Consider the following 7,882-nt stretch of genomic DNA (forward strand, 5'->3'; position numbering starts at 1 on the left):
TACAGGACAGTAGTTCTCCAGGAACAAGGTTGAAGTTAAAACCTACAGGACAGTATCTCAGTGACGTCATTACAACCAGCTATGACCACTGGCATGGCACCCAACTTTCAAAGGAATTACAAATCATAGTTTGTACATGATAAACGAATACTTCAAATACATTAAGGAGGAAAGAATAGTGCAGAGTTAATCACATTATTTATTAACCTGACATTAATACCTTTTGTTTACATAGAAACCAACAACCAGGTAGTGATTCAGCAAAATACACACAGTAGCACTTGAGTCGACAACAATGGCCAACAGACATGATAATAGTCAACCAGGTAGACGGGTAACAGATCCAACAATGATACAAGCATGATTTTAAAACGAGATGTTATGACGTGCAAATACAGAGAAAAACGTTAAAGGTGTCATCGACATGGAAACGTGTAAAAAAATTTAATCTAGACAGTAACTTAAAAAGGTGTTATCTTTCTCTTACATGGAAGGTTTCAGACAGTTTAAGTCTAGTCCTGGGCTAAAAAATAATAAATCACTTTTAATAGAGATTCTCCATTGACCAGGCTTTTTATTCTAGGACTAGGCTTAATCTGTGTGCGGGAAAGCGGTGTATAATGTTTAGTCCCAACAGTGTCATTATTATGTAGGCTTATTCTAGTCACATGGATGGAAGCCATGTTTCACAAATCCCTTTCGGCAATATAAAGTACCAAAATGAATCAATCACATTCAATGGATGATAGTTTTAAATTAAACAAGTGGCCAGGAGTTAGCCTGGTCCTAGATCTGTTTGTATGGTCTTGCCCACTCCTACGGTCATTATGGTCATTGTTGGCAAGACAGCACAAACAGATCAGGGACCAGGCTACAGTCATTACGGCACTCAAGCTCTCAGATTGAATAGCCCCTCTCCAGCTACCCTCAGCTCCCACACTTCCTCTCAATCCCGTTCCAAGTAACAGCAGAGTGACGAACGAGACTTGGAGGGGTGACTACTCAAACAAGCTCTAATAGAGCCTTTGTACTGTATACCAGGACTACTTTCCACCAGGAAGCTTCCACAAGCAACTCCTCATGGTCTCTTGAGCTCGTCTTCCAATAGTAGTGCTTTGATGAAACAGAATCCTATACCTACCCAGTTGTCATACCTATCCAGACCGTTCTTTGATGGTCAGGGCCGAGGGGAAGGACTAGGGAGGGGTTGCAGACTGTCTGTTGAGCTCCAGTAGTAGTAGTAGTAATGTGATGATCCAGCGTTACACTGCTTATACCCATCTGCTTATACCTATCAAGACCCGATCAGATCTGCCAACACCCAAGGGTTAGGGGCCAAGGTCATTATCTTATGCTAAGTGGCGTCACTCCTACACGATGCCCCGTCCCTAAACTGACAGTCATCGCATGATATGACATAAGACAATGGGGGAGGGTTAGGGAGTGATTTGGGACCGGCTGTTAGTCTGGTGAGTAGCCGACGCTAGCCGTAATGCAGTCCTTAGGTCTGGAGTATCTAGGACCGTCTCATCTCCCATCTCCGCTGGAATAGGGTGAAGTTGCCCCTAGATGCTGATATTGGGTCAGTTTAGTATTTTCCCCACTACTGGTTACAGATAGGATTGAGGGAGGGGGAAATGATCCAAGATCTGTACCTAGGGGAAACTTTCCCCCGGGGCCATCTCACTGACTGAATACGACCATGGCTTCAGTGTTTTCTCCACAGTATGTAGGTCATGAGGAGGACGAGGCCTGCGGACAGGGCTGTTATGACACACTGGTGGATGGTGAGGACGCTCTCCAGGTTGCCGATGCGTTCCTCCATGGCACTGGTGTGGAAGTAGTCATAGACCCCCGCCCCGATGCTCCACACGGCCCACACAGCATCCACGATCAGGGGCATGGTAGGTCGTCAGAGGGGGTGAGGCTGAGAAGGGGACCGAGGGATGTCACAGGGGTGGGACTTCAGGGTCTCTCCAGCTTCAAGGGTTTAACCTACACCTGGGACATGGAGGAGTGGAAGATCAGCGATGGCTTGGGACAGGGCTGGGGTGTCAGTTCAGGGTCTCTCCAGCCTCTCCCGGGTTCCTACCGCAGTAGCGCTGATTCCTAGGCTTTCTCACCTGCAAAGGAACAGTTGGGAATGTAGCTTTACCAGGTTATATAGATGCAATATTATGAATATAGAATGGAATATGAAATTGAGTTACGGTAAGTAACATCCCCCTCTTCAAAGGGGGTGACACTCTAGACCCAAACTGCTACAGACCTATATCTATCCTACCCTGTCTTTCTAAGGTCTTCGAAAGCCAAGTTAACAAACAGATTACCGACCATTTCAAATCCCACCGTACCTTCTTCGCTATGCAATCTGGTTTCAGAGCTGGTCATGGGTGCACCTCAGCCACGCTCAAGGTCCTAAACGACATCATAACCGCCATCGATAAGAGACATTACTGTGCAGCCGTATTCATCGACCTGGCCGAGGCTTTCGACTCTGTCAATCACCACATTCTTATTGGCAGACTCGACAGCCTTGGTTTCTCAAATGATTGCCTCGCCTGGTTTACCAACTACTTCTCTGATATAGTTCAGTGTGTCAAATCGGAGGGCCTGTTGTCTGGGGGTGCCACAGGGTTCAATTCTCGGGCCGACTCTCTTCTCTGTATACAACGATGTATACAGCAACAAAGCATCCTTCACTCATGCTGCCAAACATACCCTCGTAAAACTGACCATCCTACCGATCCTCGACTTTGGTGATGTCATCTATAAAATAGCCTCCAACACTCTCCTCAACAAATTGGATGCAGTCTATCACAGTGCCATCCGTTTTGTCACCAAAGCCCCATACACTACCCACCATTGCGACCTGTACGCTCTCGTTGGTTGGCCCTCGCTTCATACTCATCGCCAAACCCACTGGCTACAGGTTATCTACAAGTCTCTGCTAGGAAAAGCCCCGCCTTATCTCAGCTCACTGGTCACCATAGCAGCACACATTCGTAGCACGCGCTCCAGCAGGTATATCTCACTGGTCACCCCCAAAGCCAATTCCTCCTTTGGTCGTCTTTCCTTCCAGTTCTCTGCAGCCAACGACTGGAACGAACTGCAAAAATCTCTGAAGCTGGAGGGTCATATCTCCCTCACTAGCTTTAAGCATCAGCTGTCAGAGCAGCTCACAGATCACTGCACCTGTACATAGCCCATCTGTAAACAGCCCATCTATCTACCTACCTCATCCCCATACTATAATTATTTATTTATTTATCTATCTTGCTCCTTTGCACCCCAGTATCTCTACTTGCACATTCATCTTTTGCACATCTACCATTCCAGTGTTTAATTGCTATATTGTAATTACTTCGCCACCATGGCCTATTTATTGCCTTACCTCCCTTATCTTACCTCATTTGCACTCACTGTACATATACTTTTTGTTTTCTTTTGTTCTACTGTATTATTGACTGCATGTTTTGTTTATTCCATGTGTAACTCTGTGTTGTTGTATGTGTCGAATTGCTATGCTTTATCTTGGCCAGGTCGCAGTTGTAAATGAGAACTTGTTCTCAACTGCCTACCTGGTTAAATAAAGGTGAAATAAAACATATAAAAATAGGTAGGCTAACGTTACTCTGTTGTAGCTAAACGAGAACTAGCATGGTCAAAAAAGTGAAACACACACTTATGATCTTATAGAACACGTTTCACTGCCCTGATTCAGGGAACCTGAATAATACTGTATGTTCCACGGGACACACATGTGGAACATAGATTCGTTTCAAAGCTCAGGCTAACAACATTGTAATGTTATTGTAGCTAGCTCACAACATTGTAATGTTATTGTAGCTAGCTCACAACATTGTAATGTTATTGTAGCTAGCTAACAACATTGTAATGTTATTGTAGCTAGCTAACAACATTGTAATGGTATTGTAGCTAACTAAAAAAAATGTAATGTTATTGTAGCTAGCTCACAACATTGTAATGTTATTGTAGCTAGCTAACAACATTGTAATGTTATTGTAGCTAGCTAACAACATTGTAATGTTATTGTAGCTAGTTCACAACATTGTAATGTTATTGTAGCTAGCTCACAACATTGTAATGGTATTGTAGCTAGCTCACAACATTGTAATGTTATTGTAGCTAACTAAAAACATGTAATGTTATTGTAGCTAGCTCACAACATTGTAATGGTATTGTAGCTAGCTCACAACATTGTAATGTTATTGTAGCTAGTTCACAACATTGTAATGTTATTGTAGGTAGATAACAACATTGTAATGTTATTGTAGCTAGCTCACAACATTGTAATGTTATTGTAGCTAGCTCACAACATTGTAATGTTATTGTAGCTAGTTCACAACATTGTAATGTTATTGTAGGTAGATAACAACATTGTAATGTTATTGTAGCTCGCTCACAATATTGTAATGGTATTGTAGCTAGCTAACAATATTGTAATGGTATTGTAGCTAGCTCACAACATTGTAATGTTATTGTAGCTAGCTAACAATATTGTAATGTTATTGTAGCTCGCTAACAATATTGTAATGGTATTGTAGCTAGCTAACAATATTGTAATGGTATTGTAGCTAGCTCACAACATTGTAATGTTATTGTAGCTAGTTCACAACATTGTAATGTTATTGTAGCTAACTCACAACATTGTAATGTTATTGTAGCTAGCTCACAGCATTGTAATGTTATTGTAGTTAGCTCACAGCATTGTAATGTTATTGTAGCTAGATAACATTGTAATGTTATTGTAGCTAGCTCACAACATTGTAATGTTGTAATGTTATTGTAGCTAGTTCACAACATTGTAATGTTATTGTAGCTAACTCACAACATTGTAATGTTATTGTAGCTAGCTCACAGCATTGTAATGTTATTGTAGTTAGCTCACAGCATTGTAATGTTATTGTAGCTAGATAACATTGTAATGTTATTGTAGCTAGCTCACAACATTGTAATGTTATTGTAGCTAGCTAACAACATTGCAACTTGTTACAGTGCGGTGCACATAACATCAGACAAAGATTATTATTAGGCCCATATGTATTCGACCAACATTCCATGAATTTGCTACCTTCGGTGACCACTTTTGACAATGACACCGGTACAGAACTCTCATATGGTCAGCTAGTTAGCTAACTAGCTACATCTTTGCTGAGCTATGAACATGCCTAGGACTTACCAAAATGACCCAAGCGCACAGGTTAAAATGAGACACGCTTGCAATCTGCATCCAAGTTCTCTATCTAGCTATAAATCACATAATCGTCAACATATAACGTTCGATGCTCAAGATACCAAACTGGGCTAGCAACATGATCATTAGCTTAGTCACCCACTACATCCGGGTGCAGTGCTACATTCAGGAACACATGGATAGGGCGTGTTCTAAATAGCGTCATACAATCGATCAATGCTGATAATAAACACAATACGTATCGGGCATCATCATCGTCCTATTTTGCTTTCTAGCGGCTAGTCACATTTTGAAAACGACCCATGTAGCTAACTTCCAGTAGCTAGCTACCAACGTCAGTTTTACCTAAGCTTAGCTAAGTGGTCAACTGGAAGATGACATGGTGTGTCTTGGTTTGGAGATGTATGTTTGAGATTGCTCGTCATAAACACTTGCTACTATCAATAAATATATTTGTATCATCCATAACATTTTCCAAACGGATTCAGTCAATTGGCAGGAAAAAGGTTTGAAAACTCATATTTTTCCTACGCACTATTACCAGGCGCGGTGGCCAAGTGGTAAGGCGTCGGTCTCGTAAACCGAAGATCGCGGGCTCGATCCCCGTCCGTGCCTCGGAAACGAAGTCCGTGGTGGACACATTTTTAAACCGGACAGTTCCAACGTGATACTTCATTGTGATATTTGATATATATTTCAAACTCAATATAAAGTTAATGGATTGATAAAACGTTTAAATCTCAACAATGTACAATGTAAAAGTTATATGCTAAGACTTCTCATACATAAATGGTGTTCATCAAGACAATATATTGGAGACATCAAGGTAAAACAGGTTTAGAGGTAAATCAAATCTAGGAGACATCAATGTAAAACAGTTCTTTAGCTAAAAAATCTTTCACTTTTATTTCAGACGTTTATTTGGCACGCCCCTCCTAATGACCACCAGTCGGCGCTCCAACTCCAATAGTGTGTATAGACCAGTTAAGTAGCCCAATGAGATTTTATATACAGATCAGATGAGAGATCAGCCATCATACAATGACACATGGATGAAAGAAACAAAAACTAGACTCTAAAGACTGAGTTCTTGTCTATCTTTGTAAATATACATGTTTGTAAATATAGATCTTGTTTTCAATCCAATGCCTGTAATAGACAGCCTGATAATATAGGCCTAAAATATGAAAACATGATTAGGCAAATCAACGTTCTAAATGTATATTTTACTCAGAAACTTGATAAATCCTAATATGGTATACGAAAACCTCGTTGTTCTGATTATTGTTTGGAAGAGGAAGGTACAATAGTAATTTATTCCCCACACTTTTACATAGGAGAGTGCAGAGCCAAACCTTTCCATTTGGTGGCAATGGTTACTGCAAGATCTCAACTGTCTCCAGGACTGTGTTCTTCTGGAGCTCGACATACCTACTTCCTAGTCACCACCACCTAGAATTCCATTTTAGGGAGGGCCTGAAAAGGAGGCTCGCACTACGCGGCCCACACAGCACAGCCAGAGCCACTGGGTTTGGGCTACTGTCTCTAGGTGCTGCACGGGACGATCGGTCAGGTCACACACAGAGAGAGGGAGAGAGATCAGGTGGGTTTATTTTTCCCCGGGCAACGTTACCGTTCTGGGACACACGGTAGCCTACTGCTTTTTTGTTCAGGAACAACTTTAGGAGAATATTCAACTGTCTTTGGAGAGATGGGCCTATGTTCCATGCCGATAGAGGCAATTTCTGTCATCTGTTTCGTGTCTGACTGTGGACAATTAAACCTGCTTTTTGGAGGATAACATGTACATTTTTCCTAAAGGATTTTACTCATAACATGAAAGTTGTATGGGGATTGCAAATAGGAACCCTGGTCGTGGGCTCTAGAACTCAACAAGTATCCCCTCGTGTTCCAACTGTGCGCGTTGGAGAGTGTGCCCAACCTGTGCAAGGATGACGCGCACGTTGTGTGGCCTACTGTAGCTATGATCGATAGGTTTACATGATGGGTAAATTTGTGAGGAAGTTTTTTTTTACTGTAGTTAACTCTTTCCCTTACCCTAAATACTTTTGAGCTACAAAGAGACCAGGCCAATTTCTCTCTCAACTGAACGCTGAAGTGTGAGAGCAAGACGGTTCACTTGAGGACAACAAGGTAATTTCAGTGGATAGATTAGCATAATACAGATTGATCATTGTCTTTGCTTCACAACAATAGTTTTACGTTCAAAGCAACTTTACAGTTTTTTTACCCGTTTGGAATGAATAAATAAAATCTTAGTTTTACATTAATGTAGACAAATACATTGTCTAGGGGCTCCCGAGTTGCACAGCGGTCTAAGCCACTGCATCTCCGTGCTAGAGATGTCACTACAGACTTTGGTTCGATTCCTGGCTGTGATTGGGAGGCTCATATGAGTGGCACACAATTGGCCCAGTGTTGTTGGGGTAGGCTGTCATAGTAAATAAGAATGTGTTTTTGACTGACTTGCCTAGTTAAATAAAGGTTCAATATTAAAAATAAGGGAGAACCAAGTCACTCTTCATATAAATAATTAAAATGCCTTTATTTGTATAACTTGTTCAATGGAAACGAAGATTTAAAACTTTTTTTAACCTTAGTTTTTAATCAGAGTTTTTCCATCTTTGCATTGAACATGCTATA

At 41.4% G+C, this 7,882-nt stretch overlaps 1 long non-coding RNA gene and 1 other non-coding gene across 2 annotated transcripts; one reads left to right on the forward strand and one right to left on the reverse strand.

The window, feature by feature from the left end:
* Positions 1 to 181: 181 nt before the first annotated feature.
* On the reverse strand, positions 182 to 5,515 carry LOC139570276 (uncharacterized). Its single transcript, XR_011674039.1, has 2 exons — positions 5,204 to 5,515; positions 182 to 2,123 (listed from the first exon to the last, which is right to left on the reverse strand). It is a non-coding gene; the product is annotated as an uncharacterized lncRNA (long non-coding RNA).
* A 246-nt stretch (positions 5,516 to 5,761) lies between these two features.
* Positions 5,762 to 5,833, forward strand: trnat-cgu (transfer RNA threonine (anticodon CGU)). Its single transcript has one exon. It is a non-coding gene; the product is annotated as a tRNA-Thr (tRNA).
* The last annotated feature ends 2,049 nt before the right edge of the window (positions 5,834 to 7,882 follow it).

This window comes from Salvelinus alpinus, chromosome 1 (genome assembly GCF_045679555.1).
Source record: "Salvelinus alpinus chromosome 1, SLU_Salpinus.1, whole genome shotgun sequence".
Classification (NCBI taxonomy): Eukaryota; Metazoa; Chordata; class Actinopteri; order Salmoniformes; family Salmonidae; genus Salvelinus; species Salvelinus alpinus.